Source organism: Saccopteryx leptura, chromosome 6 (assembly GCF_036850995.1).
Source record: "Saccopteryx leptura isolate mSacLep1 chromosome 6, mSacLep1_pri_phased_curated, whole genome shotgun sequence".
NCBI lineage: Eukaryota > Metazoa > Chordata > Mammalia > Chiroptera > Emballonuridae > Saccopteryx > Saccopteryx leptura.
In genome coordinates, this window is record NC_089508.1 from 24,527,914 (window position 1) to 24,545,737 (window position 17,824).

The 17,824-nt window shown below is 49.9% G+C and overlaps 1 protein-coding gene across 4 annotated transcripts in view; it reads right to left on the reverse strand.

Annotated features, from left to right (window-relative positions):
- Positions 1-17,596, reverse strand: part of TMEM63C (transmembrane protein 63C) — a 73,650-nt gene extending 56,054 nt beyond the window's left edge. The window contains exons 1-2 of one of the 4 annotated variants that reach the window (XM_066343111.1): positions 17,532-17,596; positions 205-389 (exon numbers count right to left, since the gene is read on the reverse strand). The gene's annotated coding sequence lies outside the window, so the exon portion shown is untranslated. The other 3 variants (XM_066343110.1, XM_066343109.1, XM_066343112.1) reach the window with 3 other exon arrangements.
- Positions 17,597-17,824: the final 228 nt, after the last annotated feature.

The following is a 17,824-nucleotide window of genomic DNA, read 5'->3' on the forward strand; positions in this document are numbered from 1 at the left end:
CTCCCTGGGCCTTGGGAGCCAGGGTCGTCTGGGACAGTGTCCCGTGAAGACTGGATCCTTCCTGCACAGCCCCCAACAGGTTGTGGGGCTAGGAGGCTTAGGGCAAGCACAGACTGGAGGACCACAGGCCACGTTTCCAGGCTTGAGGAAGGAGCTGGTGTGGGGCTCAGCCCTGCTGAGTGGGAGGAGGGCAAGAGCACTGACCTGGGCAGCAGGCGAGGTCTGGGGCTCAGCAGAGGGTCTGTCACAGGCCACAGGCGAGGTCCAGGGCTCAGCCAGAGGGTCTGTCACCAGCCGTCTCTCCTCTCGGGTCTGTTGTCAGATGCTTCCGAATGGCCCAGCCACAACCCTGCTCGACTCCTGACCACAAAGGTGGCTGGTCCAAGGCTCTGTGGCACAGGAACAATGAAGCAATCTCAGTGCACACGGGCATGGATCCCAGCCCTCCCCTAGCCTTCCTATGGCTCCTCCCCCCGCCCAAGGAAGCCAGGGCCCCCGCCAGGTCCAACATGCTGGTCAGCATCTTTCCCCAAGGCCTGCCTCAGCGGAGCTCTGATGGGGTGAGGGGCACCCCAGATGCAGCTACGGTTCTCAGTCTGCCCCCCACCTCCACATCCAGCTGCCTACCTCTGGGGTGAGTGAGCAAGGGGCCACCCTTCATCTCAACTGAGCAGGAGCCTGAGCAGAGGGACCATGGTGGAGCACTGCCTCGGGAGTCCAAGCACCTGGGTCTCTCCACCACTTCCACCGAAGCACCCTACTTTCCCTCGCTGGGGTGGGGGACTTCAGCCTAGATAGGCAGACACTGCAGCAGGACTGAGCTGGGAAGGTCGAGGGGCCAGCACCAACCAGTGACTTCAAGTAGGACTTCAGAATTATTTAGCGGGGGACATTCCTAAAATACAGCTTTAAGGTCCTTACGCTAGCCCACTGAATTAGATTCTTCTGAAAGGTGCCCAGGACTATGCGTTTTACCAGGTCCCCCACATGGATGCACATGGAATAATACCCAATGGACTGTGTGCTGGGAAAAGGCCAACGCCAAGAACGCAGCTTTGCTCCTATGCATAAAGGCTCCTGTCCGTCTCCTGAAAGCAGCCCATAGGAGCCCAGCCTCTGCAGACAGACCGGCCGGGGGACCCGGGCAGCTGCTGAAACCTCTCTGCGTCTCACTTTCCTCCCAGACAAAATAAAGATTGGAGATGGGCTCTTGGGCCCTTCCAGATATAACATTTTAATGTCAGAACTGGTGAACCCACTGAGAAAAGAATTTGAAAAGAAAGTTCAGGGTGAGGCATTTTAAATAGTATTTTCCCTTATAATTGGTTTCTTCTTAAATATTCTTTTTAAATTCTGAAAATAACATGCTTATGAAGAAAGAATAAAACCATTCAAAATAATGCACAATGAAAAGTCTGCCTACTATCCCAGGCCTCTGCTCCAATCCCATATATCAACACTGTCAAGTTTCTTGTTTGCTTTCTTCAAAAATTATCCATAAGTATTGATAAATATTAATCTATATCTGTGCTTGTATTTTTATAGGAAAGTTTTATTCTTTTCAAAAATTTAAAAAATCTTATTATTGATTATATAAAAAGAGGAATGGAGAGAGGGAGCAGCATCGATGTGTTGTCCCACTCACAGATGCATTCATTGATTCACTCCTGGATGTGCTCTCACTGGGGATCCAACCCACAACCTTGGCGAAGGAGGATGATGCTCTAACCAACTGAGCTATCCTGCCACGGCAACCTGTGGTTTTATTTTAAACCCAACCCGGAACAAATTCCTGGTACTCTATCTTTGTTTTGTTAGTTAGTATACATCACACATCTATGCACAGCACATAGATCATTCATGTAGTAACTCAGAGTGTTGCATTGAAATAGGCATTATAATTTACACGAATCTATCCTGTTAACGGATATTTCGGTTGCTTCTACATTTGTGCTGCACAAACAAAGCAGCAGCGGGCACGTTTGATGACATATCTTTGTGCCTGTGTTTGAGGTTAGCTGTAGAATGAATCCCGCGGTTAGGACTCAAAGGTTAGGTGTATCTAAAACTCTGATAGATGTTGCCGAATTGCCTCTGAAGAGGCTGAACCAGTTTGCACTGCCCAGCCATGCATGAGAGTGCCTGTTGCCTCCGCCCTCAACAACACTGCATTATCATGTTTTTAAACATTGCCAATACGAGTGATGAAGAGTGATATTCTGTTTCAGTGTGTAATTCTTAATTATCAGAAAGAGCGGACATTGTTTTTATGGTCTTGATCAGTTGTCACTTGCACTTGTTTTTCTTTGAACTGTCTGTTTATACCTTTTCTAATTTATCTTACTGAGTGTTAAGAGGTTTCTCTAAATCAAAGCCATTAACTTCCTGTCATGTGTATTGCAAATTGTCATTTGTCTCCCCCTTTCCTAGTGTTATTTATGGCATCATTTGCTTACAGAAATTTCAGATTTTGCTGTAGTTAAAAATATTTCCTACTAGAGGATCCTAAAAATATTTGCTCGTGTTCTTCACTAGTATTGTTAGGGTTTTCTTTCTTTTTTTCTTTAATTTTAATCTTTCCTTCCTTCTAATCTTTTCCCTCTAGAATTTGCTTTGGTGTTAGGAGTGTGGTAGGGTCCAGCTTTGTTTTTTTCCCCAGTGGGCTTGATAGTTGTCCCAAACTATGTCTGAATAATCCATTTCCTTCTCCCACCATCACCCTCCCTCTAGATTCAAAATCTCAATTTAACTATGTAATAGGATGGGTACAAAGAGCATGACCTGTGAGTCAAGCGCTAGCTCAGATTCCAGTTCCACTAGATCTAGAAGAAATCACCTAACCTTCTTGGACCTCAGTTTCCTTATCTAAAAATGGGGACAACAATAGCACTGTCTGTACAGGGTTATTGTGAGGAGTGAATGAGTTATTTTAGGTAAAGGATGGAGAAAGATGAAACTATGTGCTGTCTACAAGAGACTCACCTCAGTTGTGAGGACACACATAGGATGCAAGTGAAAAGATGGAAAAGATGTTCCATGCGTGGTAACAAAAAGAGAGCAGGGATGCCCATGCTTACATTACAAAATAGACTTGAAGTCAAATATTGCCACAAAAGACAAAGAAGGATATTATATAATTATAAAAAGGTCAATTCTCTAGGAGGATATAACAATTATACATACATATGCACCTAAGAGCAGAGTACTCAAATATATGAAGCAAACATTGACAGAGGTGAAACAGTAACACAATAATAGTAGGAGACTTCAACAAACCACTTTGAATAATGGGTCGAACAACCAGACAGAAGATCAATAAGGAAAAAGAGGACTGAAACACTATATATTCAACGTTATAGACTGACTGGACCCCCCCCCCACACACACACACATACACCACTCCACCAAACAGTAGCAGAACATATGTTCTTCTTAAGTGTACATGGATATTCCCCAGGGCAGACTGCACAGTAGGCTCCAGCTGAGGGGTGCAGAACAGTGCCTGGCATATGGGAACTACTATATGTTGGTGATTACTATGATCACCACTGCATAGCAAACATGCTTTGTCTTTGCCTAATACACTTTTCTGTCCCATTGATCTGTGAGCCAGTTCCACCATTGGACAAATATCTACCAGGTGAGCCAAAAGTAGGTTTACAGTTGTTCAAATGGAAAACAATACAATAACTAATAACTAATAATACAAGAATACACTGTGTTTTGCGTACTCACAACTGTAAACCTATGATACTTTTGCCCCACCCTGTATTATTCTGGGTCTGAGGAGCTGGGGAACCACTAGTGAACAGTACTAATAAGAGCTATTCTTGCCAACTCTGGTTAGACTTACTTCCCGTTATGTTTAGTACTTTTACTGATGTAAATATTTCCTTCTATTATACTTTAATAGAGGTAATGTTTTTGTATAGAAAAGCTATATATTTTTGTTTTTAATACTTATTAGTGGTCACCTTAGTGTGTGTGTGTGTGTGTGTGTGTGTGTGTGTGTGTGTGTATATATATATATATATTTATTATTTTTTTTTTTTTGTATTTTTCTGAAGCTGGAAACGGGGAGAGACAGTCAGACAGACTCCCGCATGCGCCCGACCGGGATCCACTGGGCACGCCCACCAGGGGTGACGCTCTGCCCACCAGGGGGCGATGCTCTGCCCCTCCGGGGCGTCGCTCTGCCACGACCAGAGCCACTCTAGCGCCTGGGGCAGAGGCCAAGGAGCCATCCCCAACGCCCGGGCCATCTTTGCTCCAATGGAGCCTTGGCTGCGAGAGGGAAGAGAGAGACAGAGAGGAAGGAGGGGGGGGGGGATGGAGAAGCAAATGGGCGCTTCTCCTATGTGCCCTGGTCAGGAATCAAACCCGGGTCCCCCGCACGCCAGGCCGATGCTCTACCGCTGAGCCAACCGGCCAGGGCTCACCTTAGTATATTTTTATTATTTATAACAGTTTTTTTCAGTGAACTGTCTTGTTCTTTTTTATTCCAGGGCATCAATCTTATCACCTGCAATTTTAAATTTTTTTTGTGTGTGACAGAGACAGAGAGAGAGACAGAGAGAGGGACAGATAGGGACAGACAGGCAGGAAGGGAGAGAGATGAGAAGCATCAATTCTTTGTCGCAGCTCTTTTGTCTCCTTAGTTGTTCATTGATTGCTTTCTCATGTGTGCCTTGACTGGGGGGCTACAGCAGAGTGAGTGACCCCTTGCTTAAGCAAGCGACCTTGGGCTCAAGCCAGCAACCATAGGGTCATGTGTATGATCCCACACTCAAGCCAGCAACCCTGCGCTCAAGCTGGTGAGCCCACACTCAAGCCAGATGAGCCTGCGCTCAAGCCAGCATCCTCAGGGTTTCAAACCTGGGTTCCCTGTATCTCAGTCCGATGCTCTATCCACTGCGCCACTGCCTGGTTAGGCTGCAATTTTAATTGATAAATTGGACTTGTTTTATCACTTCTACTTTCAAAATTTGTGTTGGCTAGTACTTCTAGAAAAATGTTAAAGGATAAAGGGAATGGTGGTTATTTTTTCCTTGTCCATGTGTATGTCTGTATACCACACATATACACATACACATACATACAATCAAGTTCAGCAATATCCATCTATTCCTACTAAATAAGAGTTAAAATTAGAGGCATGTGCTGACTTTGTCAAATGCCATTTAGGCATTTTTAATATTTATGGAGTTGTTTATATAGTTTTTCATCTTATTTTAACTATTACTTTGTTCAATTATATTAATAATTCTCCTAATATTGAATCTATATTTCTGGAAGATAGCCTCACTTGCTTGTGATGTATTTATGTTTAAATAGAATGCTGTGTGATTCTATTTGTTCTTATTAATTCATGAAATTTGCACCAATATTCATAAATAAGATTTTTAAGTCAATTTTCTCTTTTTTGTGTCCGTGTTATTTTTGTCAGTACTATGCTCACTTCATAGAACAATTTGCAACCTTTCCTTGTCTATGATCTGGTATAGTTGGTTCAGTTGAAATAACTAGAATTGTCTCTTCTTTGAGGGTTTGATGGAAATTAAAGCCTAACTAAAGGAGTTAGTTTTTGGAGTGGAGCTTTATGAAAACTCAGTTTCTTCTGTGATTATTGGCCTATTGGAGTTTTCTTTTCTTCTTTTCCAAGTGAGACGAAGGAGATAAAGAGACAGATTCCCATATGCACAATGACCGGGATCCATGAGGCAACTGAACTATTTTTAACACCTGAGGCAGAGGCTCCATGGAGCCATCCTCAGTGCCCAATGGGCGCTTCTCCTGTGTGCCCTGACCAGGAATCTAACCCAGGACCAATGCTCTACCACTGAGTCAACCAGCCAGGGCCTATTGGAGGTTTTTAGTTCTTCTGGGACCAAGCTGATGATTTATATTTTCTCAGAAAACTATCAGTTTTAGCTGGTTTCCAACTGAATTTGCATTTGGTCGAGTGTGGTATCCTCTAAGAATCTTATTTTCCCGATATCGGCAGCTATTTCCCATTTTAATGTTCAATTTTATATATTTAGCTATTAGATTATCTGGACTTAAAAAACCAACAAATGACACAAGATTCTCCTTCTTTTCTTTCTTTCTTTCTTTTTTTTTGAAGAGCCTATTCACTATGTTCATAGCCCGGAAATCAAGGACCTGGAATCAGAGAGAAGGATGAGGAAGGCAGCAAGGGAGGGGCAGCTTGACGACCACAAGTCATTCATCAAACATTAACAAGTGCAAAGAGCCTGCTCACACATCCCCTGGCCTTGAGCCCCTGCATCTCCTTTCCCAACGCCCCCACGCCGGGTCCAACCCGCCAGTTCCTTCGACACCCAGCTGTCGCCGTCTCAGGAAACTTTCCTGACTTCTCAGGCAACAGTCGGCTCCCTTCCTGGGATACCCCAGGTTACGTTTCTGTTTCATTTGGAAATAATTTCAACATTATAAAGTTAAAAGTACAAAACCAATGGAATTGACAAATGCGAACATTCTGCCATTTGGGCTTCAAATGTTTTCATTTGTTGTTGTTAAAAGAAGTGTTACTGACAAATCAGAAGGCCTCTTTTCCCCTGGCAGCTCCTCTCTCCCCTCCGCTGACCACTGCAAGCATACACCTGGTGGTGGTAGGCACATCGCAACACGTCTGTATCCAGAAATCACAGGCAGTCTTGTTTTGTCATTAACATTAAATTTCTGCTAATGGTATTATTCTGCATTTTCCTTTTTTTTTTTCAGTATTTTTGAGATTTATTCATGCTAATACAGAGTATGTGTGTGTGTGTGTGTGTGTGTGTGTATATATATCAGCTCTTCTGAGGTATAATTTACAAAAAATAAAATTCTATTTTTAACTGCTGTTTAACATCCCGTTTTTAGTTGTCGACTCCATTATTGTAGACTGCGAAGGTACTGAGGTTGAGACCTCTTTCTTGGGTCTCAAACGTTGCTGTCCTAGATATCCCTGGACCTGCCTCCTTACGCACACGTATGAGTTTCTTCAAGTGGTTATACACCCAGATTTGAAACCGTTGGTCAAAAAGTATGTACATTTTCAGCTTTAATTGCTACGGCCTCTGGTGCTTTGTAAAGCAGCCTTTACAGCAGCATTTCTGAAGCTGTTGTCCTTATCTGTTGACTTGCCTCCCACTCCTTCCCCATGAATTACCAGAGGCCATGTGTGTGACTGGCACTCAATGAACACTTGATAAATGAAAGGATGAGCTCACTGTCTAGCAGAAGAGACAGATTCGAATGGGACAAGTGCAAGGGGATCTGATCCACCCCCTGCCCACCCAGGAAGTGCCCCTGAGCCGGGGCAGAGCGTGATGGAAGGGCAAAGGAAGCAGAGGGCAGAGTAGAAAAGTTAGCTTGGGCTTAATCCCAAACGAGCCTCAATGGCAGGCTCTGGGGAGCCAGCGAGCAGCGACCGGGTCGGAGCTGGGCTCAAAGGAGATTGATTCATCAGAGAGTAGAGACCCCCGGCCCCTGGGTGAGGCATAGACTGAGAGCCAGCTCCTCCCGATGCCTTTCTTTCCTCTGTCTGGGGAAAACACCTGAGCTGCCTGGCCTGGGTCTCCTCCCAGACCCGCAGCAGAACACTGGGACCTGGGCCCCCTGCCCCTCCGCTTCGCGGCTCTGTGAGCCCGGGGCCAGGGGCTTGCACACGGCTTCCTGACACTCCATCCCGCTGCTCCATGCAGGTGCCTGGGCCAGAGCCCCAAGGAGCCCCCTTCATGAAGCATGGAGCTGGGGCCTGGCTGCCCCGCACCCGTCCCCTGCCGTGGCTCAGGCTCAGCAGCGCGCTACACACAGCTTCAATGTGTCCCAGGACGTGGGGTGGGGGTGGGGGTGGGGGTGGGGGACATCCTCTCCTTCAGTTCCCTGCTGTCTGTCCTTTAGCAGGTCCCAGCTCTGGGCACCCTGCCCAGAGTGGAGGGGAAGGGGAGAAACACACGACCTTCACTTTCGAGTCCTTTTGTTGTGAGCAACTTCAGCAAAACTGCCAGCAGCACAATAGCAGGTGAGCCGAGGATATGTGTGTGTGTGGGGGGGAGTACGGGGCAGGTACATGCCTCTGAACTGGGGGTATGGGGCAGGTACATGCCTCTGAACTGGGGGTACGGGGCAGGTACATGCCTCTGAACTGGGGGTATGGGGCAGGTACATGCCTCTGAACTGGGGGTACGGGGCAGGTACATGCCTCTGAACTGGGGGTACGGGGCAGGTACATGCCTCTGAACTGGGGGTGTGGGGCAGGTACATGCCTCTGAACTGGGGGTACGGGGCAGGTACATGCCTCTGAACTGGGGGTACGGGGCAGGTACATGCCTCTGAACTGGGGTGTGGGGCAGGTACAAGCCTCTGAACTCGGGGTACGGGGCAGGTACATGCCTCTGAACTGGGGGTGTGGGGCAGGTACATGCCTCTGAACTGGGGGTACGGGGCAGGTACATGCCTCTGAACTGGGGGTACGGGGCAGGTACATGCCTCTGAACTGGGGGTACGGGGCAGGTACATGCCTCTGAACTGGGGGTGTGGGGCAGGTACAAGCCTCTGAACTGGGGGTACGGGGCAGGTACAAGCCTCTGAACTGGGGGTACGGGGCAGGTACAAGCCTCTGAACTGGGGGTGTGGGGCAGGTACAAGCCTCTGAACTGGGGGTACGGGGCAGGTACATGCCTCTGAACTGGTCTGGATTCTGCCACTTCTGAGCCTGTGTGTGGCTGGGGCTTCTACTACCTCTCTGGGCCTCAGCTTTCCCACCTATCGGGAGCACTACTCACACCCGCTCTGCCCTCCTCTGGGGTGTGCCAAGGATTAAGAAGCAGTGATAAGGAATGTGAGGTGGCTGAGTGGCACCAGGACTCGGGCCAGTGACACTGTTCAAGTTGTTCTTCTGGTGCCTGAGAGGGTCTCCCCAAAGCCTGGCCTGGTTCGCAGCCAGGAGGGATCCCTGACTCAGCAACGCTTGTGTGCTGGACCCCATGTTTGCCAACCCCCTCCGATTCTGAGAAGACACCCCTCTCTGCCAGGTCTTCAGGCCTCGGAAGTTCTTTTGAAGGGAACAGCTCAAACAGTGCTGGAGCAACCAACAGGCACTGCCAGCCAGCCCAGGGACCCCGGACTGCCCTCTACCGAGCAGGTAAAGGAGCGAGCAAATAGGAAGGCGGGCGCTTCAGTCCCTAAGCACATGCTGGGCACCTTCTGCATCCTCCCATTCATCCTCCGGATGGCCTGTGCGGGGGATTAGTTCGCCACGCTGTGAACAGAAGGCTCACAGAGGAGAAGTGGGCAGGTAGTGAAGCGGGTGGGAGAGCTCCTCAGTGCCTCCCGGGCCATTTGTCCGTGTGCGTCCTGTCCTCCATGCTCCCATGACCCCCCAAAAGCACAGCTGGTTCCCCCAAGAAGCCCAGGGCGAGTGTCCAGTTGCTCTTTGTGGCATTTCCACTCAAGACACCCAAAGGGATGAAGTCTCCACATTGAAAACCCAATACACAGCCGTATCCCAGGCTAAGTGGCCACATGTCGCTCTCCAAAGACGTCCGAATGCCTTGTTCTTTGCCAAGTCCCCATGGCCTGGGCCAGTGCCCCTCTGATTGGACACCATTGTGAGAAGACTCAGTCAAATTGGGGAGAAGACTCCTGTCCCCAGGGCCACCTTCCTTGGTGAGGCTATTATTCAGTGATGGGGAAGGAAGGCTCAGCTTTATGATAGAAGCTGGTCTGGCCCCCCTGCCTCTGATCCTCTGAGGATGGCACAGCCTGACTTGGCATGAACTGGAGTCTGTAAGTATGGGGCGGGGTTGTATCTCTGCCACGCCCCACCCAGCTCTCCTGATCACTTCTGGGGGGTGCCTGAGCACAACAGCAGAGTGGGAGGGTAGGAAAAGCAGACGGTGGGAGCCCAGGACACCTGGGTCCTGGTTTTCCAGGTGGTCCAGGACTTATTCCCTCTTGGAACATTACTAATCACCAGGAGGGGGCAGAGGTGACAAGGAAGCACCCCCCATCCCCCCGCCTCTGCACGTTTCTCTCAGGTGCTCAGCCTGCCCTAGAAACATAGGGTGCAGAGTTCTGGTCACAGCTGCTCTTTTAAAGAGCCACCCTCGGTTGGCCCAGAGCCATCAGACAGATCTAGAACAAGGACACATCATATCTCTAGAGCTGCCCGTGTTCTCATCTCAGCTCCCTTTGAGAACCTATGTTGCATGAGTTGCACCAGCCAACTCATGGGCAAGCTCAGGAGTCTGGCTGACACCACCCATGCTGATGTGTGAGCGGCAGAAACCATTGCTTTCTCAGGACAGGGAAGAGGTGCAAATGCTGGGCCCACCTCAGGCCAAAGAGTGCACACTAGCAGCTGCTGATCTTGCTTGAAGTTGACACTCCTCCTAAGCACTTTTGTTAAAGCCTTTCCCAGAGTGAGTCGGCCCATGGCCCTGAATACTCCACGGACTCCCCCCACCCTGGACGGTCGGTACAAAGAGTGCTCAGCGCTTTATGCTCATTATCTCTATGGTTCTTCCACCAGCTGCTTTTCAGGGAGAAGCATAGAAGAAGAGTCCATGGGATTCAAGAACCAATGGGCCTAAAAGGGGCCCACTGTGTTGCCAGTCACCGGCACTTTATGGGAATCCTATTAAATATCACAGGCAGTGAGGAGGAGAGAGAGGAAGCCCTCAGGGCCAAAACCCAACTGGAAGTGGGCTGAGGAGGGACAGCCTGCCTTCCAAGCCTAGAAGGGCGCCCTGGACTGGCCGTGGGGGTCGAAGGAACAGCCACAGTTCCCCTGTGGAGGCTGGGAACAGATGGCTTCGGTTGAGACCAGAGTCTCCAGGAATAACATTTCCTGTCTATAACAAACCCTTGACATGTTTCCAAAGTCCTCATATCCATCTGGGAAAGGTGTTTGCATGCCCAGCTCTCAGGTAGGGACGCTGAGAGCAGAGTGCCAGCCCCTACAGGCTCTGGTCCAGAACTAGCTGCTATGTTCTGCAAGAAGTTCTCTTTCCATGACCCAGGGGCCTCTCCGAAGCCTGCTGCTGCATCTGCTAGTGGGAGGGACACACCACCACCTTCCTGAGACTGTGAGGAGGGGGTCTTCGTCCCAGAGAAGGGGCCTTCTTCCCGGAGAAGGGCCGGCAGGGACCCCAGTGGTACCCAGCAGAGGAGCCCGACACATGGTGGGTCCTTTCCCCTCTCTGGCAGTGCACGGTCAGCCGTGGGCATCCAGTTCTGATTTGGTTTCCTGGGAACCCCACGCTCCCCGCAGGTCACCCCATTACGGGGTCCTCATGTAGCCAAGGCATGCCAGGGTCACGGGAGCCAGCTTCAGGGCTCTGTGCTCAGAGGCTGTGTCTGAAAGGCAGCAACTCTGGTGCCAGACACATGGTAACTCCCTTCCAAGCTGGACAGAACCTCCCATCCTGCAATGCTCTCAGGGAGGTAACTGAAGTCCCTCTGCCATGGGCCCCCTCCTGGCTGTGGTCATGGCTGCTGGCACCCAGGCAGGAGGGATAGCTGTTTTTGGCTCTGAGAAACTCAGAAATCATGTGTCCCCTGTGTGTGCATGTGTGTGTGGGGGCACAATGAGAAGGCAACCAAGTGACTTTGGCCCACTTTTCAAGTTGCTTCTTTTCCAAGTCACTTAAAGACGTAACTTAAAGGAAGAGACAATGCTAGAGCCATTGCCATCACTGACCCCACTCCACCCACTCAGAACCTCCCCTTACCAGGGCTGGGGACTGTGGGGGCGGGGGGAGGGGAAGGGGCCTCGTCTGGTCTGCCCTGTGCTGGGCCAGGAGGGCAGGAGGCCTGTGTGTAGGTAGGAGACCTGGAGCAACTTGCTGCACCTTCTGTGCCTCAGTTTCCTCATCTACACAATGACGCTGGCAGGCCCCAGCTCTAAAATATTGCTCTCCCCTGTCTCAATTTTCCTTTCCCCGTGGAGAAGGACAAGGTGAACTCAGGAAAAGTTCACTCCAAGGGCAACAGATCCGATGTCGTACATTTCTTCTGGGGACAGGAGTTGGGGAGAGAGCAGAGATAAGGTGACAGACCACCAGGGTGATGCTGAGAGAAGAGGGGCTCACCAACATGGTTCTCCTGCCTCTTCTCCAGCACGTGTGGTTTGTTGAAGGAGAAAGGCCCTCTCCTCGTCCCCCATCCTTCCCCAGAGACCTAGGAACTTCCACGTGGCTTCCACCAAGGCTAGTAGGAGACCCAAGCCCAGAACTGGGCTTCCTCTCCCCGAAGCCAACTCTCATGATCTCCCTGAACCCACGGATAGCAGAGGCCCCCAGGTCCCTCTGCTCAGACGAGAGGTTTCCATGAGCAATTTTTTCCTGTCCACAGACAATTCTGATCCCTACAGTGTTTACCCCTGACATCCGGGAGCCCCATGCGGAAGTTGTGACTCCTTCCATTCTCAGGGAGGAAGAAAGGGGACTGGGTTGGGGAGTCTGACCCAGATCGGACTAGCGGTCTAGTTGGCCCCTGCCCCTCCAGAGAGCATCAGGTCAAGGCAGTGCGTCTGAGGCCGGCTCTGTAGGACCTGCTATGGGATGTTGGTGAAGCCACAGCGCCCCCGGATCTCAGTTTCCCCAGGTTCATCATCGATATCCAAACTTTCTCTCGCTAGGCCAAGGTGAGGATGTAGGCAAGAAGCTTTCTTTGAAAGTATAAGAGAAAAGGAGGCACCCTTTGCCTCTGGGGGCCCAGGAGTCCAGCACGCCCAGCACAGAATGCGACCCCCAGCAGCAGCCGCCGCGCGCAGTGACGCTGTCGTAACTCAGCACGGTGGAGTAGACTGCAGAGGCAGAGCGCACCCCTCCCAGCTCAGCCCAGAGAGTGGGCGGCACAGCCCGGGGGAATCCCTGGGTGGGGGTGGTCCAAGGAGGCAACTCCCAGCCGGCTGTCAGGCAGGCGGCGGGGAACCCCAGGCAAGCCTCTCGCCCACCCTCCTCCCCCACCGCCCACTACGACCCGGCCCTCCCTAGTCCGCGGCCCATTCCACCCTCTCCTGGGTCCAGGCTGGGCCATAGCCAACGTGGCGAAGGAGTGTGGCGCAGTCTCCCCCACCCCCACCCCTCCCATTCGGAGGTGCCTGAAAGCTCGGAGCATGCAGCCCTTCCCCACCCTCCGCTGTCCAGGACCCGGATTCTGCGCTCCTTCTCCGGGCTGGATCCGTGCTGGCTCAAACCACCCGCGTGCTCACCACTTCCGCGCCCTCCGCGCCGGCCCCAGCCCCAGGCAAGGTGCTCAGGCCCCGAGATGCGGTGACAGACCGCACGCTCCCTACCTGGGAGGAGACTGCCCGCGGGTCCTCCTCGCCGGCTTGGTGATGCCAGCCCCACCTGCCAAGGGACTGTCAGCAAATTCCCCCCCTGCATCTCCGCGGGAGCGGCATCCCGGCTCCTCCCCGGCAGGAGCCAACCATGGCCCCGCCCCAAGGCTGCTATGACTCGCCGCCGGGGAACCCAGGCGGGACTATCTTATCCAGAGGCCCAGGCTCCGCCTCAGAGACCTTGACCAGGAACCTTCTGCAAATTACCACCGCAAACGCACAAGGCTGCCTGCTGGTCCTTGGCAGACTAGCTCCAGCATCCTCCGATGCTCTGGGCCTCGCCTGCTGTCTTTCTGCTCTCTGCCTACCCTAAGCGCTCACCTCACCCTAAACTGTCCACTGAGACGTCCCTTACGAACCTCCCAATCCTATCAGCCAAAGCATACAAACAAAACAGAACAAAACACCAAAAATACACAACCCCACAAAGATAGCAGCAGTCTGCTCCACCCAGGGACCAGCTCCTGGCACCAGCCCCATGGCTAGTTCCTAGTTTGCCTCCCTTTTCCCCAGCAAAGGAAAGATCCACCAACTGGCCATAGTAGTCGAAGGGAGTGGACTGTGTCATTTCCAGTTTCCTGTGGGGCACAGTCCTACAGGTCTCCAGTTTCATCAGAGTCTTGTTTACTCTGCTAGAGAGGACTAGTTTGGAGGCAGCAGCCAGTGTTTGAACCCCAGGCAAGCCTCTCGCCCCAAAGGTCAGTATGAAGAGTAAGGGGCAGTAGGAAACAGCCACTCTCACTCCCCTGTAAGCAGGGGCCTGGGCACGTTTATTAAGTAGACATTTTCCAGTCCTTGCTGTACAAAAGCTAAGGGCAGAGGAGGGCTGCTAAACAGAATCTGGAAGTACTCTCAACAGTTTTATAACGGGAAGAAATTTTTAGAGTTGTTAGCAATATTATAACAAGGTGGTAGAGGAAGAAGCAGTGTGAATGCAATGTCAAAAGAGCGTGGGAGAGAGCCAAAGGGTAGCTATGCTTTCAAGGGTTGGTTCCTCATAACTGGCCGCACAGTGTCCCTTCCAGGTGGGTACACCCTGTTGTGATTCTCTGCCGTGCACCTGCCTCCCACTCTCAAACCCCAGCCTCTGGCTCTCCTGTGAAAACCCAGAGTGAGCCACGAGATACATTCTGTCAAGATCTGTCCATTTCTTCTCTCACTCACCCATTCATTAGTTTATTCTTTCATAGGACAGGAAGGCTTTTGGATGTCTACTGTACAGGACAAGAGGGCATCAGGGGTCTGGGTTCTAGCCCTGGCTCAGCTGTTAGTGTGCTGTGCATCTTGGGTAACTTGCTTGATCTCTCTGTTTTTTCTCTATAATTTCAAAAGCCTGGGCTAGTTGGGTTCTAAGGTCCCTCCAGCCCTAACATTTCTATGACTCTCTTCTAGCATGAGGGCTGGCAGGAACAAAGATAATCCAGATAAATATAAGAGTAGTGTTTAAGAACCTTGATCTGAATCACAGCTGGGTCACCTAAATATGAGACTTGATCTCTCTGAGCTTCATTTTTTGCATATACAAAAAATAGGGGAATTAATAATAACAATCCTCAGGTGTGATTGTGTGAATTAAATGAGATATTATATACAGAGTAGATGCTCAGTAAATATTAGTTGTTGTTGATGCTACTGTTATGGTGCTGGTGGGAGAGAGTAGAAGCTGGACAGAGGCAGTTTGTCCTGTCACAGTGAGGAAGGATCAAGGGTCTTGTGCATGGGATAATTGCTGTTCCTTTAGAAGGGCCCTATGTTAAGTGGAAAGAGCATGGTCTTTGGATCCAGTTGAACCTTGGTTTAAATCTGGGCTCTGCCTCTTACTAGCTGTGTGACCTTATCCTAGTTACTTAACTATTCTGAGATTAATTTTCACATCTGTAAAATGGATACCATATGCAAATGAAAGGAGGTACCCACCTCATAATGGCTGTGACAAAGTTTTAGTCAATGGATATTTTTTACTTCTGGACAGAATATGTTTTATTTCTGACCCTCATTTTCCAAAAAGAAGCTGCACGCTGTCCACCTCCCTTTGTGCAAGCAGGGCCGTGGACATGGGGATGAAGGTGAGGGCAGCTTTGATGAGTTGATGAGTTTGATGAGTTGGCCACTCAACAAGACACAAAGAACCTGAGTTTCACGCTGACCTGGAGGAGAACAGCCCTGGACTGCTGACCACCTTGGTCTCTGTGACAGCAGCTAAACCAATCATCTCACTGATAAATTTAGTTTCCTCTTTTTCATGCCCACAGCAGATGAGCAGGAACATATTGGAAGAAGAAAGGACATAAAAAAAAAAAAAAACAATCACAGTCAAATCAGCAAAAGTCAAGAGCAAGAGGAAATAGAACAACCATAAAAACCCAGCAGTTTGTGGCTGTTGGGTCCAGCTCTCTCCAAGAGGCCTCGGGAGCATCATTGTATTACAAGCCAATGTGGGAAATACACCAATGACAACAATCCGGAATCGTTATAATAAATATAATGTTCTGAATGAAATGTCATTTTAAAAGGAAAGCAATTATATGATAGATTTAAAAACGATTATTGATCAAAAATGGTTAACATAAAATAAAACTTGTATGCTTACGGGTAAAAACCTTTAGCATCTTAAAAACACTCACCCATGCAAAATGATACCTTCTTCAAGGGTAAGAAAGCAGAGACCTTGGCTCATTGATATTTATCTTCTCCTCCACTAGATTATAAGTCCTGCTCCTGGCCAGTTGGCTCAGTGGATAGAACATTGGCCTGGTGTGTGGACGTCTCAGGTTCGATTCCCGGTCAGGGCATACACGAGAAGCACCATCTTCTTCTCCCCCCTTTTCTTTCCTTTTTCCCCTGCTTCTCCTCCCACAGCCAGTGGCTCAACTGGTTTGAGTGTCAGCCCTGGGTACTAAGGATAGCTCGGCCAATTCAAGCATTGGCCCCAGACGGGGCTGCCGGGTAGAACCCAGTCGGGGCACATGCGGGAGTCTGTCCCTCTATCTCCCTTCCTCTCAATGAAAAAAAAAATTATAAGACTTATTAAGGTCACATTGTATCTTATTTTTCTTTTTATTCCTAGTATCTAGCACAGTGCCCTGACTCCATAAATACGTCTTCATGGTTATGAGAAGTCTGTGTTACCTTAGAGGCCAGAGCTTAGCGGGGACCCAGTAGCTGATTTGAAATACTGATCAGTGAAATTGCTTGAGGTCCAAGACCGTTCTAGTGAAGAGCTGCCGAGGCACAGCCCTCGCTGCCAGGAGTGTGATGAGCCCACGGTGGCCCCAGGAACTTGCCCTGGTTGTCTAGAAATCATTTCATCAGAAACTCTCCCTTTAGCTCACTACATGCACAAGGATATTCACTGCAGAACTGAATAAAATTGCTTAAAACAAACACAACTGTACACAAGCTACACAAGATACGTGGCTTTTCTGTACTGCCCAGATGTGATGTTCAAAATAACCCAAAATGAAAGGAAAAGGTGGGAAAGAGTCAGCTAGGTGTGCTCACTGTCTGTTTCTCGTTCAACTCCAGTGGTTTTAGGCTTTGAGGCAGGAGAGCCACACTAGTGTCCCACCACTCCAAGGCCTGGTGCTGGGTGAGACGGCTAGGTGGCAGGAGGGGGGCTAGGGGAAGGGCACGAGACTTCACAGATTATGCTGTAGTATCCAGAACGCAAACTTACGCCACTGACAGGGACAGTCTTTTCAAGGCAGAACCACATCACTATTCATATGTTAAGTGGCAATCCAGATACTTTGGGGTGTCCCCTGTCCCCAATAGCTAAACCAAGACTTTTCAAGAAAGTGAGTCCATTTTGGGAGCTTGGGCTTCTGCCACACCCTCTAATCTGCCTTTCAGAACAGAAGGGAATTTGATTTCCTGTACAGAATGCAGAGGAGCAATGTATTGAAATGGGAAACCTATTTTTCCAGTCTCCCCTGTTTAACCAGATCTGGGGCTGTGGAGTTCAAAAGAAGACAGATCTCAGGCTTAGGGTCCAGAACACAGCACAGACCCCTCATTAGAAGCTGGTATTTCCCTAGGTCACTGGGGCTGTAGTGGAGAAGTCAGGGTCCTCTAGACACTTGGCCCTCTATGGCAGAGAACCTGGGCCTCCCCTGGGCTGGCACAGCCCCGGCCTCCCTGTCCCCCCTTACCCGCCTCGGCCTAGGGCCCCACTCACCAAGGACCCAGCAGGTAGATGCTCTTAGCTTGCAGAAGCCTCTTATACTAGCACTTCTCTCCTAGAAGAGGGGAAATCATGATTGGTGAGAGGTCCTTGTCATCCACCACCACCAGCCACCACCAGTTATCAATATTGCAAACTTCTAATGGGCCAGGTCAGAGGCAAATGTTGATGACATCACAAAGAAAACTCCACTGTTGTGTTGGAATTCTGAGGACACTTAAGAGGAGGGTTCCCGGTGCAGAATTTACCTAAACAGCATTTCCAGACAGATCTGTGGGTTTGAGGCC